The sequence below is a fragment of the Eurosta solidaginis genome, chromosome 3 (assembly GCF_040869045.1).
Source record: "Eurosta solidaginis isolate ZX-2024a chromosome 3, ASM4086904v1, whole genome shotgun sequence".
Lineage (NCBI taxonomy): Eukaryota > Metazoa > Arthropoda > Insecta > Diptera > Tephritidae > Eurosta > Eurosta solidaginis.
Window position 1 is genome coordinate 85,787,553 of NC_090321.1, and position 16,559 is coordinate 85,804,111.

Genomic DNA, 16,559 nt, shown 5'->3' on the forward strand with positions numbered 1-16,559 from the left:
TACACCGATGGTTCCAAAATAGTGGAAGGAGTAGGGTCTGCGGTATACTGCGCTGATCCGGAATTAAGCAGATCCTACAGGCTGCCGGATTACTGTAGCGTTTTCCAAGCGGAAATATTAGCCGTAACCAAAGCAGTAGAAACCTTGGAAGAGAATAGCTTAAGCTGCAACCGTGTTAACTTTTATATTGACAGTCAAGCAGCAATTAAGGCAATAATCTCGCATAGCACAGCATCTAAATGCGTGTTAGAGTGTAAGCAGTCTGTGGAGAGAATCGGGACAGGGAGAAGCATACATCTATATTGGGTCCCAGGGCATATGGGAATAGATGGGAATGAAAAAGCGGACGAATTAGCTAAAAGGGCGCATCCCTTGAAGCTTGCTCCGTAGACGTCCCAATTAGATTGGGCGAGATTAAGCGAAGGCGAGAGGTGCACATGATCGACCAAGCAGAAAAGGCGTGGGTTCAAGCGCGGGGCTGTAAAGTGTCGAAGATTATGTGTAGGTCTTACAACCTTAGACTAACACAGTTGCTTCTATCATTAAAAAGAGAGGACTGTAGACTCATGACGGGTATTCTGACTGGACACTGCCTTCTGGCGTCACATGCCTTTAAATTAGGCTTGGTCAGTGATAGCAGGTGTAGGAAGTGCGGGTTGGAGGAGGAAACGATCGAGCACGTTCTGTGCTCGTGCCCTGCACTTGCCAGGCTAAGACTCCAGCTATTAGGAGTGATACAGCTGTCAGATCTAGAAGCAGCAAGTGGCTTAAGTCCTAGGAAGCTTCTAGTATTTGCCAAGAGGACGGAGTTATTTTATAACATAGGTCCTGGTTTTTGATAGGGTTTTTCAGTTTGGTCGTTAAAACAAACTTCTGGTAACACTACGGACTCAATCAGTCCATGTGAGGTCCTCATGGACCGGCCAGTTCAACCTACCTACCTACTCTGCATAATGTATGTCCAAGTTGTTGATGAGGAATGAAAAGTTGATTCCTTTATTCGTTTGAGGGTGCATGAAATTGTTACTGATTCGTGTCATGTTAATGAGTATAATATTGAGTTTTTAATATGATTCTAATTTCAATATGAAATAATTGATATATGTCAATAAAAATAATTTTAAGAAATCTTTTGAGATTTTTTAAAATTGATTGTACTAATTAGTTTTATTTTAAAAATTTAAAGTTGTTTGTTGTTTTGAATTGGAAATGAGATTGGCTAAATATGAATTTGAGTTTATATGTCTGTTGTTGTAAATTTACTTACATGTGTTAATGACATATATTTTTTGATTATAAACTGTAGAAAGAGTGTATATAATTAAAATATATTTAATATAACTGTAATTTTGAATATTTTAACTCTTTTTTTGTATACATATATAATTTGATTATTTTGTTTGTATATTGGTTCAACGAAAGATTTAGATAACAAATCTTGAAGGTAGATAGATGGTAAACTTCATTACTCACATTGACACTGCAACTATGTCTTCAGAGAGTGTTGAAGTGTATATTTTTGTTGAGTTAATTTGCAACATGGTGGGGGTGGATATCAACTTATCTTGTACTTTTAGTATACATCCAGTAAATCCTGTATAATATTCATAATTTTCGTGTCCAAATAAATTATGTGTAGAAATTTATCAGCAATCTGCCTCATAATTTTAAATTTAAGTAAATTTTTATATGTGTCGTTTTGCTATCACTGACGTAAGACTGAAAGAAACTCGCTGCAACTTAAATGCCTAGCGCCTCGCTGGTCATGCACGTACTGGTTTGTGTTGCATTGGTGGTAATAAAATCGAATGTACCAAAGAGTAAAACTAATAAACGTTGAGCGTATTTCGGCAGTGATGTAAATAATTAGAGCGTCTAAAATTTCATTAGGTATTTTACGTAGAAACCTTTTTGAGTGCACTTGTAATTACATAAACGGAGTAATTGTCCATATTGACAAACCGGCCAGTTTTCAGAAAATGTATTGACTTTTATAGTACCCTTATGATTCGGAGCGGGATCGCCATAATATAGTTGATAATAAAACTATATATTTTTTAAAATTTTATTTATTTTTATTTTAAAATATTAATATTAACATTGAAAATTTATAAATACAGTGACATTAAAATTTTCTTTATGAAATAATATTCAAAAATAAAGTAATTCAAAAAATAAAATACAAAAATAAAGTATATTTAAATAAAGTAGATAACTCTACACCGTCGATTTGTAAGTTAACTAAATGTGCCAAGGAGGTCAATGACAATGGTAGATTAGTTATTGAATTATTTGTAAAATCAAGTTTTATTAGATTTTTAACAGCGAAATTTCATCCGGGATTTTCGTAATTTTGTTATCGCGTAAATCATGAAATATATGGGGTATTCCATCCCATTTCGACCAATTTTGAACCCGACCCCTTTAGAATTGGCTGAAAGTTTTTCTTCTTTTTCTAGCTTAAGAAAGACGTTTTCAGAAGTTTTTCAAATTTTTTCATCCAACTCAAAAAAAGTTATGAATTTAAAAAAAAAACACCAAATGGTAAATTTTTGAAAAATTTAAAGCATTTTGAAAACAAAAACGGTGTTTTTTTAAAAATTAATCTTTTTTTGAGTTGGATGAAAAAATTTGAAAAACTTCTGAAAAACGTCTTTCGTAAGCTAGAAAAAGAAGAAAAACTTTCAGCCAATTCTAAAGGGGTCGGGTTCAAAATTGGTCGAAATGGGATGGAATACCCCATATGTATAGGTCAGAAGGATCGTTGGTAGGATCGCCAGATATAGACAATAATAATGTTCTATATAATTTTGAATAATTTATTTAAACTTAATTTTTTTCAAAAGATATTTTTGATTAACGAAAATATTTTCATTTTTTGATAATAAACAATAAACAATCTAATAATAAAAAATTTAAAATATAAGAAAGTATATTTATTACAAGTACATAAATAACCCTACAGTATTCTCCAATCAGGAAGAAACACATAGAAACATCATAAACTACAACATTCTGAAGAAAAATAGAAATGACGGCTACGGTGGAGTCGCAATTCTTTTAAAAAAGAAAAGGAAATTTCACAAAATCAGCTACCTTACAGATAAGGACATTCTTATTATTCGTACCACCAACCATAAACCAAATTTAACAATCTGTGCAATATATTTCCCACAATCAATCACAATAGAACCCTTTAAGGTGGAAATCACTAAACTTCTTTCCTTCCTCGAAAATCAAAACAACGTTCTGATACTGGGAGACTTCAATGCGAGAGCTACAATCTGGGGGACTTTGTCCAAACCTGAAGAGGAAATAACCTACAAAGTATAATTGAGGAATTCAATTTGACTTGCCTCAACAATGGCTCACCCACTTTCATATCTGATGAAACATCCAACGCGGGATCCGTATTAGACCTATTCTTCTCAAACTCCAACCAGGCTTGGTGGTAGTCACCACCTCCGGATTGTCATCGAAACAACTTCAATCGCAAGGTTAGGTATAAACTTTTGTTCTACAAAAAAACTTATGAAAAATCTCAAACAAAGTGACTTTGAACCTGACATTGACAACATTCACCTAAAATTCAACCAGGAAATAAAAGTCGCCACCCATGTGGTCAAAGAAAACTACTCTCCCAAAGGACGAGAACATCGCCAAAATATATCGTTTCCTTGAAATCGCCTTTCAAAAATGTAGAACTCACCCCTCACCAGAAAATCTAAAAGCCCTACAGGATACCAAAAAGGACTGGAAAAAGGAAGTTAGATTAGCAAAGATAAAAAGCTTTGAAGCAAAAATCAAAGAACTTAACTCAGATCCATCCTCGAAGGATTCTTGGAGATTTGTCAAGGCTTTAGGGGCGACTTTAAAAACTCCAACTAGTTCGAATGGTCCCCGGACAATGATAAAGATTACCTCCAGATTCTAAAAGAGCAAGTTCTTTCATCAGAAAAGGCTCCCGATTAACATTGAAACAGTCCCAACAAAAAAGCTGTTGTTGTTGTTGTAGCAATGTTTCGCCCCACCTAATAGCTGCGACCGATCACAAATTGTCATCAATATCCTCTAACGCGAGTTCAAGGAAACTTGCTGTTTCGACAGGGGTGGATCATAATGCAAGGGGTGTTAGAGGCGTTGAATCCACATTACAATTAAAGAGATGGTTGCTGTCGTGTGGGGACATATTGCAAGCGGGGCATAAATTTTGTATGTCGGGGTTGATTCTGGATATGTAAGAGTTTAACCTGTTACAGTATCCAGAACGAAGTTGAGCCAGAGTGATTCGCGTTTCCCTGGGGAATATGCGTTCCTCTTTCGCAAGTTTTGGGAACTGTTCCCTGAGTACTGGATTAATCGGGCAATTCCCGGCATAAAGGTCCGACGCCTGTTTGTGGAGTTCACCAAGGACCTGCTTGTGTTTTTTTGCTTCCTACGGCTGAGTTCTCAGGTGCCGTATTTCCTCAAAATGCTTACGGAGATGACTCCTTAAGTCCCTAGACGGTGTTGGCTCATCAATCAGATGTCTGTTGGGATGCCCAGGTTTCTGGGTATTCAACGGGAACTGTTTGGTTAGCATCTCATTTCTCTCCCTGATGGGGAGTTTTCTCGCCTTATTATGTAGATAGTGTTCTGGGGGCATAAGAAGACAGCCCGTGGCGGTTCTGAGCGCAGTATTTTGGAAAGCCTGTAGCTTCTTCCAGTGGGTAGTTTTTAGGCTTGGCGACCATATAGAGGACGCGTAGCACGCAAGCGGCTGGCCAATTGCTTTGTATGTGGTAATGAGCGTTTCTTTGTCCTTTCCCCAAGTACTGCCAGCAAGGGATTTGAAGATTTTATTACGGCTCTGGATTTTCGGATCAATAGCGGCTTCGTGCTCACCAAAATGTAGATCCTGATCAAACGTCACACCCAAGATTTTGGGGTGTAGGACAGTCGGTAGCGTAGTGCCATCGACGTGGATGTTCAAAATGGTCGACATTTGGGACGTGCAAGTTGTAAATAAGGTCGCGGATGATTTAGTTGGTGATAATGCCAGGTTTCGCGAGGCGAAAAAACTGGAGAGATCAGGCAGGTAGCCGTTTATTCTGTTGCAAAGCTCATCGATCTGTGGGCCCGGGCCTGTGGCCATTATTGGGCAGTCATCGTCTGGTGGCGAAGGTAGTTTTGATATGTAAAAATTAAACAAAAGTGGGGATAACACACCACCCTGTGGCACCCCTTGTTTAATTCTTCTTGGCACTGATGCCTGCCGACCACCCAGATAATTTGCGGTCCACCTTTTAAGACATGGAGGAAGGGTAGACCCTTCCAAGTCTTGCAGTAACGTGCCGTGGTTGACCTTATCAAAAGCTTTTGATAGATCTAGCGCTACGAGTAGTGTTTTATGGTGGGGCTTCTGATTTAAACCACAATTTATCTGGGTGCTAATGGCATTTAGCACGGTGGTGGTGCTATGGAGTTTTCTAAAGCCATGCTGATGACAGGCTAGCTGCAAATTTGCTTTGAAGTAGGGGAGCAAAATGGCTTCAAGCGTCTTGGCTACTGGCGATAGGAGATATATCGGGCGATATGACTCTCCTATGTTAGCTGGTTTCCCAGGCTTTAGTAGCGGGACCACCTTGGCCATTTTCCATTTTTCGGGTATGACAAAGGTGGAAAGAGACAGGTTGAAGACATGTGCTAAATCTTTGAAACCCTCTTTCCCTAGGCTTTTAAGCATCGGCATAGCTATGCCGTCTGGGCCCACTGCTTTGGATGGTTTAGCATGACCGATGGCATCCTCAACCCCTTTGGCGGTGATGGTAATTGATGACGCGCTGAACTTATGTTTATGTGCGTGTCTGTTGGCCCTCCGTCTATTTTTGTCGACCGTAGAATGCATTATATATTGTCGGCAGAAAGCGCTCGCGCATTTTTTCGCATCCGACAGCACTTTGTCGCCAAAGGCGATGGAAACTTTGTCATTGTGCCTAGACGGATTCGATAGGGACTTAACAGTGGACCAAAGTTTACCTACACCGGCAGAGAGGTTACAACCGCTTAGGTGCTCCTCCCATTTCGCCCGCTTGTGTTCATCCATAAGCAATCTGATGCGTTGGTTTATATCCCTTATTTGGGAGTCGCCGGGATAGAGCTGTCACGTTCTCTCGCTAAACTTGCGGCCTCTGCCGGGAAGTGGGGCCGAATTTCGGGAATTCTACAGGCGGGAATGAAACGAGCCGAGGCGGATTCAATGACCTTGCGGAAAGCACACTCTCCTTGGCGGGCACCAGTTGGGATAGGGAGGGCAGCAAAGCGGTTGTCTGTAAAGGATTTATATTCGTCCCACTTTCCTTTTTTAAAGTTAATGAAAGTGCGTTTTTCTGCGACGATGAAGTCAGCGGAACGCTTGAGCGAAATAAGTATAGGCAGGTGGTCGGATGCCAATGTCACCATCGGCTGCCAGTTGACGCAGTTTACGAGTTCTGCGCTCACAATTGAAATATCCGGCGAACTGTGACAGCTTCCTACCATACGTGTGGGGCGTTTCCGTTCTTTGTGCAGAACGTCGTTTCTTCTATTTGATCCGCTAACATCTCACTCCTACTGTCCACCCGCAAGTTTGAATGCCATAGATCGTAATGGGCATTGAAATCGCGACTGTTTCCAGTGAGTACGCCGGTGATATCAGGGCGGTATCCATTGGAGCAACAGGTGACAGGAGGGATGTAGATGTTGATGATTTCTAGGTTTGCATCGCCCGACCGGACAGATAATCCTTGACGTTCTAAGACACTGTCCCTGCGGTCGATGTCGGGATCAAATATATGATATTGCGCAGTGTAGTGTATGATAAACGCGAGGCCGCCTCCATTTCCGCTCTCGCGATCTTTTCTGTGGACATTATACCCAGAACAGGTCTGCAATGCAGATCTTGCTGTGAGTTTAGTCTCTTGAATCGCAGCAATGCGGATGTTGTGCCGCTTCATGAAGTCGACTATCTCCGTGATCTTCCCAGTTAATCCATTATAGTTTAACTACAAAATTCTGAAATGCATAGGGGGAGACGTCGTCGCTCTCGGAGTAAGTGACGGGTGACTACGCCTGGGATGTGGAAGGCCAGAACGCTATTGCTGTTGTGGCTCTGGGACTAGACGTCCTTGGGTAAGCATTGGGGTGCCCGGTGTATTTGGGTATGCGGCCTAGCAACATGGCGCAATGAAACCCGTCGGGGGGTTGCCGTCGCGGAGACCAGAACATCTAGGAAAGTGGCACCGTCCATGGCAGGAGCTGCATTGGGCGGATGTCGCAAACGTATATATTCTGTGCTGGCAAACGGTACAAAGGGAGGTAGGGACTAAGAGTCTGTTTCCCTGACCTACACAATTGCTGCCGGAAAAGAGGGGGGGAAGAAGACGGGGCAGGGGCTGATGCTCGGCATTGCTCCCGACTCTACTACGGAGATTGTAGATATAAGTGGGAGCAGCCGTGTGAGTTGGTGGCGCCGTGGGGCGCGAGCAACAGCGGGTACTTTCTGTGGCTTGCTGAGCAGCGGGGCTGACCACAATGTGGGGAAACCACAATACAATTCTTGAATTGAAAATTCTAGAATGTGGTTGACGGTTGAGATTTCTTATTTTCTGGTTATTTCCACAAATAAAAAATTCGGTTTTGGATAAAATATCACAATATCAATGTTATAACGCAAAAATATATGGTACTTCTATACGACAGCATGACACTGGTAATACGCGTCCAAAAATACCGAGAGAGGTGTCAAAAGACTCGTATTGACCTCGACAACAATAATCCGAAGGCGGAAATTAAAAATTGTAGATCATTCAAAAGATATTAACAAAAAACCGAAAAATTATCCCGGAGTGCTCCGAAACCGAGGATGGGATCCATAAAATTTTTGCGCAGAACGCCCTTCTGCATTGGCGGCCTTTGGCCACACTTATAAAAAATTACCTTGGGTGGGTCCAACGCCAGTTTGGGGACCAAAACTATATCCGCGGAAAACACTTATGTTCACAATTTTTTTTGTGGGTACTACAAAATTATCAAAATTACAACAACCACATGAAAGTTTTCAAAATTTCTTTTCCTAATATCTCTTGACATACCCAAAATTTTTTATCTCCGCTTTCGGATTTGCCATCGTGGATCCAAAACGCGTCTTTTGATACCCCTCTATATTTTTGGACGTGTATTAAGAGTGTCATGCTGTCGTATAGAATTACCAAATATATTACAGTTTGTTATATTTATACCTTTCATGAACATGAAATGGTATATTAACTTTGGTCCGATGTTTGTAACGTTGAGAAATATAGAAGATAGACTCACCATCAAAAACTGAGTTGATATAGCCATGTCCGTCTGTCCGTCTGTCTGTTTGAACGCAAACTAGTCCCTCAAATTTTGAGATATCTCAATGAAATTTGGTACAGGGATGTATTTTTGTATTATATTAGACATTTGTCGGATCCGGTAGGATCGGACTACTATAACATATATCTCCCATACAACCGATCGTTCAGATAAGACGATTTTGGTCATTTCTGCCTCAATTTAAAAAGTATAAACGTGAAACTCGTTGATATTATTCTAATATATCATAGAAGACATCCTGAAAAAATCTCTTTGATCGGGGCTATATATAGTATATATCCCATACAACCGATCGTTCAGATAGAAAGATTTTTGGCCATTTCTCCCTTAGTTTCCAATATAAAAACGTGAAACTCGGTGATATATATTCTAATATATCATAGAAGATTTCCTGTAAAAATCATTCCGATCGGAGCTATATATAATATATATCCCATACAACCGATCGTTCAGATAGAAAGATTTTTGGCCATTTCTCCCTTAGTTTCCAATATAAAAACGTGAAACTCGGTGATGTATATTCTAATATATCATAGAAAATTTCCTGTAAAAATCATTTCGATCGAAGCTATATATAATATAAATCCCATACAACCGATCGTTCAGATAGAAAGTTTTTTGGCAATTTCTCCCTTAATTTCCAATATAAAAACGGTAAACTTGGTGATATTTATTCTAAATATCATAGAAGATTTCCTAAAAAAATCACTTTGATCGGAGCTATATGTACATAGTATATACCTATCCCACACAACCGATCGTTCAGATAGAAAGATGTTTAGCCATTTCTCCCTTAGTTTCCAATATAAAAACCTGAAACTTGGTGATATATATTCTAATATATCATAAAAGATTTCCTGTAAAAATCATTTCGATCGGAGCTATATATAATAAATATCCCATACAACCGATCGTTCAGTAAGGGGGTCTTTTGCCATTTTTTATTTTATATTTATTTTAAAAATCGTTTAGGTATGTACATCTATATATTTCTTATCTTATACATTCGATTATTTGGAGAATACGAACGGGATAAGATTATTGTTCAGCCCCATTCATGAAAGGTATGAAGTCTTCGGCACAGCCGAAGACAGTCCCGTCCTTACTTGTTTTGTTATGAAAACAACACCAAAATAAAAAAATATAAAAACGTGAGCAGTGAGAATTTTTAAATTTTTTTAAACGTCATTTTGGCTCTAACCGGTTTTACCTTGTAATATTTATACCATGATTGTAGATCATTCACTTTACATTGCGCTAAAACAACAAACAAAAAAATACAAACATTTAGGCCTCACCCCAGCAACCCCAGTGCCACCTATATACGCACTATCTAATGAACTCCCACCCACAGAAAGAGGCAAATGGCTCACTGCCAAAGAAATAACAAACAACATAGCCTGGACTTCAATTTCATGCAAACGCTAGTCAACAATCCAAATGTTAAATCCAGCTATGGCCAGATATATAAAGAGTTCAAATTAATTCTTGACAGATTCCAAATAATGGACACATCCGTATCCAACCTAAAAGTAATAACATCAACCCTACCTGACAAAAATTCCAACCCAGCCACCAACATAATACCATCATTATATTCCAGTTTTCTCAACGAATAAACAAGCCTCAACTACATTTTTTTCACAGATACGTCCGTAGGTACCATAGTACAGGTTTACAAGTATGATATGTATGATAAGGAAGCAATTCCTCCCTCTTTCGGTCAGTGTCAAACTATTGTGGAACTCAGTGGAACCTGCGTGGAACATGCGTTTGACACTGAACGAAGTGTCAAAATTACCGGGGTTATTGTAGTGGAAAGCGACACAGGGAAACAAAAAACGGAGTGGAATATCAGATATGGGTTGCTGTGATGGTAAATTTTTTTGAGCGAATTTAGTATGAAAATGTATAATCTTATATGGGTCCTACAGAAAATAATACAAAAGTCTTCGATTGGGGTATATGAGGACGCGTAGTTATTCCAGTATTAAAAATACAAACACGGGTGCTAAGTTTTTCTACCCGCTCAAAAGTTCTCCGCGAAAAACAGATTGAAACCGAGGTCGACTGCAATAAACCGTCAAAAATGTTGAAGGAGAAATGAAAAGACGCGTTTTGTCCTGCTATCAATAATCCAAAGGCGAAAAGGTATTCGAATTATTGGAAGCGGGGCAAAAACGCGTCTAGTAATACCTCCCCGACTGTTTTGGTCGCGTTTTAGCAATCGTCCCGGGTAATAAAGTATAACAATTTGTTAATTAAAATTGTCCAAAACATATGGATTTTAAAGACAGATGTAATTAAGTGCTCGTTTGAAAGTAAATAAAGATATTTCTTTGTAATTTTACGATGAAAATTTTACGCAATTTTCGTTAGCAGCTACTACACTTTTCTTGGAGCTAAGAAATACAACAGTGCCAAATAGCATCCACAAAAAAAACGAACAAGAACAAGCATTTTATCAGGTGAGCGTGGCTGTGTATGTGCGTGCTGCTACATATCCTACTTGTAGACCTTTACAATGCGTAGGTACCACAGCAACTGGCTGTGGAATATACAACCACACGGATAAAAGCGAAATAACCTTCAAACTCAATCTTAAATCCACGTCATGTTTCGGAGAAATAGTTGTGATATATATGGCACTGCAGCAGGCCAAGGATAAGAACTATAGCGACGTTGCAAGCTTTACAGACAGCCTAGGCAAAGAGGATAAATATAATAAGAGCCGTCACTCGTTTTTTTTAGGCATTTACTCGATGTAAACTATGAGGTAGTCGCTACTTTTTTTTTTTGGGCGAGATGTTTATAAATGTCTTATATACATTTTCGTGGGGTATTTGTGGCTATTTTTCCGACTGTATTTAATTAATTATTCAATTCTCTTTCCAAAAAACACGTTTGCATAAAGTGACAACACCGCATGGATAAATGGAAGGCAATTCAAAAACGTCCCTCATAAAATAAAAGTAGCGACTACCTCACAGTTTACATCGAGTAAATGCCTCAAAAATAACGAGTGACGGCTCTTATTATATTTATCCTCTTTGGCCTAGGTGCATGCCCATAGCAAAGAGGATAAATACAATAAGAGTCGTCACTCGTTATTTTGTGGCGAGCATTTCGCTGTAAATTGAAAAAATTGAAGCCGAATGTTTTCTGAGAGGGACATTTTTAATTGTCTCCCATTTATCCATGCCGTGCAGGCACCTTGTGCAACTGTGATTTCTCAGTATACCAAAGAGGATAAATACAATAAGAGCCGTCACTCGTTATTTTTTAGGCATTTACTCGATGTATACTGAGAGGTAGTCGCTACTTTTTTTTTGGGCGAGATGTTTATAAATGTCTTATATACATTTTCGTGGGGTATTTGTGGCTATTTTTCCGACTGTATTTAATTAACTTATTTAATTCTCTTTCCAAAAATTACAGTTGCACAAGGGGCACACACGGCATGGATAAATGCGAGACAATTAAAAATGTCCCTCTCAGAAAACATTCGGCATCAATTTTTTCAATTTCCAACGAAATACTCGCCACAAAATTACGAGTGACGGCTCTTATTGTATTTATCAGGCATGCTTAACCATTTCGTTTCGTTTATTAACGTTGATTATCGAAACGAAATGATATCGTTTCGTTGGTTAAGCATGCCTGGTATTTATCCTCTTTGAGTATACATCGAGTAAATGCCTAAAAAATAACGAGTGACGGCTCTGGAACTCAGTGGAACCTGCGTGGAACACGCGTTTGACACTGAACGAAGTGTCAAAATTACCGGGGTTGCTGCCGTGGAAAGCGACGCAGGGAAATAAAAAAAGGAGCGGAATAGAATAGGTATATGGGTTGCAGTGATGGTAAATTTTTTTTGAACGAATTTAGTATGAAAATGTAGTGCACATATATGGCTCCTACAGAAAATTATACAAAAGTCTTGAATTGGGGTATCTGAGGACGCGTAGTTATTCCAGTATTAAGAATACAAACACGGCTGCAAAGTTTTTCTACCCGTACAATAGTTTTCCGCGAAAAACAGTTTGAAACTGACGTCGACTGCAATAACCCGTCCAAAATAGTAGAAAGAGATATGAAAAGACGCGTTTTGTCCTGTTATCAATAGTCCAAAGGCGAAAAAGTATTCCAATTATTGGAAGCGAGGCAAAAGCGCGTCTATTAATACCTCCCCCGACGATTTTGGTCGTGTTTTAGCAATCGTCCCCGGTAATAAAGTATCACAATTTGTTAATTAAAATTGACCAAAACATATGGGCGTATAATCATAGTCAAAATAAAATAGGTTTTAAATTTAGTTTCAGCTTTTTTGACAGATAGCTCATAGAAAATTATGTCAAAAAGTTGTAACTAAATTTAAAATCTATTTTATTTTGACTATGATTATGCGCCATGGATTTTAAAGAGAGATGTAATTAAGTATTCGTTTGAGAGTACATAAGGATATTTCTTTGTAATATAACAATAAAAATTTTACGCAGTTTTCGTTAGCAGCTACTACACGTTTTTTGGTCCTAAGAAGTACAAGAGTGCCAAATAGCATCCACAAAAAAACGAACAAGAACAAGCATTTTATCGGGTGGGCGTGGCTGTGTATGTGCGTGCTGCTACATATCTAAGGCGAATCCATACCAGGAGGTGGCAAAGCGAATTCAACCAATTCGCCGTGCAGAAGAATGTCAAGTCAAAAGAAAATTTTCATTGATTTCGATTAACTGACATATTGTTGTACAAGGCTTTGTATGCAAAATTATCAAGAAGAAGTAATCAGCTGTTGGGATAACACCACCTCTACTGAATTCGCCTTGTACATATCCTACTTGTAGACCTGTACTATGGCCGATACGCTTGCCAAAAATGTACTAAACTGTGATAATAAAATCACAAATCACTCATACAAGATTGCGCATTGCGCACGTAAACAAAAGAGCATAAGTTTTTTATGGGCAATTTTTACGTCATTTTCCTACCCCAGCGGGTTAGGGGGTCAGAATATACCCACGGTAGGTGTGCCTGTCGTAAGAGGCGACTAAAATACCTGATTCAAGGGGATATGTAGCGCAACCCTGCATGTTGCCAGCGCAATATATAGCTTCTCCAAACCCAATTGTCAACCTCACCTATCCGCGACGAATCCTGTTTCACTAACAGAAGAGGCTCTAGCGACCCCAAGCTCCTCATGGAAGAGGAGGGAGGGGATGTCCTGAAGGTTTAAAGTGACCACATATATCGTTCCCGAGATGGTCGGGCTAGCACCTTAATGGTGGTGTGGTACCGGAGCGTACCGGATCTGTATCCGGCAAAGAACCATCATATCGATAACACTCCCCAAAGCCTTCGGGGAGCAACCTTATCGCTACAACAACAACAACAACAACGCCATTTTCCTTTAGCTCTTGTTTTTCCGCTCTTTCTTTCATTCGCTCAAGCAGTCAGTTGTGACGTAGATGCCCAGAACGAAGCAATTTTGAACTCGTCAATACACAATCTTTTGTGTGTGATTTGTGTAACACAATAATAGTTAACCTCTCCAAAGAAGAAGCCCTTAGAGTCATAAAAAACAAAACCATGAACAAATGGTACGAAGAAGTACTAAACTACGCGACAGATAAACAAATTCTTTTCACCAAAGTCTTTCTAACCAAACCAAACAAAACATGGTTTCGAAAATGCAACCTTAACCTAAAACAAATCAAAACCTTAATAGAATTCTCGATGGATGCACCTATGGTGATGCGTACCTGCACAAAATAAATATCCTGGATTCTGACTTATGTGAATGTGGGGAGATAAACAATTACACCCACAAAACTTTTGAGTGCAGACTCCTTGAACACGCCTGAATAGGATTTAACATTTTTAACAACTACACCACTTTTGAGCAGATTTTTGGGGTTTGACCCAAATAAAAGGAGGACTAATTTAACCATATTAAGTGTGCCTTAAGGGTCAATTAATGGTGACTTATAACCATAAAACCATAACCAGATAAAACAGCTGATCGAACCTACCTTATGGAAATCAATTAATCGATTAATGGTGCCATACCATAACGCTAACGTCATAACCATACCATAGCAACCAATTGGTTTTTGATTTCTCGCCATATCCATAACCTACAAATATTTGTGTTGGAGAATTTAATAACTTTTTGTAGATTTTATTCATTGTTTTGAATACGTTATGACTAAGAGACTTATTTTTTGTGGAATATGTTTGTAATTTTTTGCGTTTTCTTAATTTTTATGAAATATTCACGATTTTTAGTTTAAGGCATCATTAATCGATCACATTGGAGATGGTTATGGATATGGGTATGGTTATGACTATGGCGTTAGGGTTAAGGAAGTTTAATTTGCCCTTTAAGGGCGAATTAATGTTGACTTATAACCATAAAGCCATAACCAGATAAAACAGCTGATCACACCTACCTTATGGAAATCAATGTAATCGAGTTAGCGTTATGGTATGGCACCATTAATCGATTACATTGATTTTTTTTGGCATTTACTCGATGTATACTGAGAGGTAGTGGCTACTTTTTTTTTTGGCGAGATGTTTATAAATGTCTTCTATACATTTTCGTGGGGTATTTGTGTTTATTTTTCGACTGTATTTAATTAATTTATTTAATTCTCTTTCGAAAAATCACAGTTGCATAAGGGGCCTACACGGCATGGATAAATGCGAGACAATTAAAAATGTCCCTCTCAGAAAACATTCGGAAACAATTTTTTCAATTTCCAGCGAGATACTCGCCACAAAATAACAAGTGACGGCTCTTATTGTATTTATCCTGTTTGATAAAGCTGCAGACATTGGTGCTTTATCGGTTACCTTATAATAGCTGATTCGACCAACCTTATGCGAATCAATGTAATCGATTATTGGTGCCGCTGAGGTCGTAACCGTATCGTAGCCAACCAATTGGTTTTTGGTTACCGTCGTAACGATAAACAGCTGATTACGTTAGGGATACGACTACAGCGATACGACAAAAGGCACCAATGACTGCAGCTTAAGTCACCATTAATTCGCCCTTTATAAAGTGTGTAAACGTACAATTTACCTTGTGCGTGAACGAACTGTCAAATTTTGTATGAAATATCATTTACACAATTTGTATAAATTTACGCGCACATTTCCTGGTGTAAACGCTGAAAATTCAAAGGTATGCAACCTTGCAAACATAACAGCCGTCATTTTCATCAGAAATCACCAACATTAGCAAGTCATTTAAAAGAATATCTTAGTAAAGACGTTTTAGTTCTAATTTTTCACATAATCTTGGCATTTTTTTAATTTGTATAACAATCAAAATTTTTTTGGCAATAATACAGCTGATCGACAATTAAGTTTATCAAGAATATTACTAGGTGCGTTCATATAACAGCGTGTGTAAATATATATAATTTTACGCCTTATTAATTGATATGGTTTAATGAGTCCCCCTAGAATCACTCAACCTGCAGAATTCTATACAAAATCAAAAAGAACTTTTTAAATGAAATACTTAAAGTTAACATCAAAAGATGTTTCGCATATATTTATATAGACCATTAGTTCACCTACGGTGCTAGCACCGTTCACCACTTCTTCCCATGTATCCCCTTAATCCTAATAATAACCAATAAATAAAGTAATTAAAAAAATAAAAATTAAATACACTACACCAAATATAATAAACTACTGAACCACAATATGGCATCACTAGTCCTGACCATGGTTCAATTATGTACACGTTGGCTCATCTCATAAGCTGATTTTATTTATGTCATTGCATGGTCGAAGGGATTGTCAAAAGGAGATGGCAAACTCAAAATGAAACCAACACATTGGCAACATTTTACTTACACATACAAAAACTGCTAAGTTTTATGTTTCCATTCCATTCAATTCGCACCAACACCAATACACAGATTTTGACAATTTGAACAGACATATTTTGTTGCTTTACATATGAGCCAACCTGTATATAGTTGAACCATGGTCCTGACGTTTTGGAACTAACAAGCTGTCAAGCACACCATCTCACATCTGGATATACATATAGATTATCTACACACTCGTGTAGTAAGCAAAATTTTCCGAGCGATACTCAGACAACAAGAATCTAAGTTACAATTGAAAAATTACAAATTAGTAATTCATGGCGCAATTCT

The 16,559-nt window shown here is 38.4% G+C and overlaps 1 pseudogene; it reads right to left on the bottom strand.

Moving 5' to 3' along the window:
- Positions 1-1,259: 1,259 nt before the first annotated feature.
- Positions 1,260-15,600, bottom strand: LOC137245923 (uncharacterized; annotated as a pseudogene).
- Between the last annotated feature and the right edge of the window lie 959 nt (positions 15,601-16,559).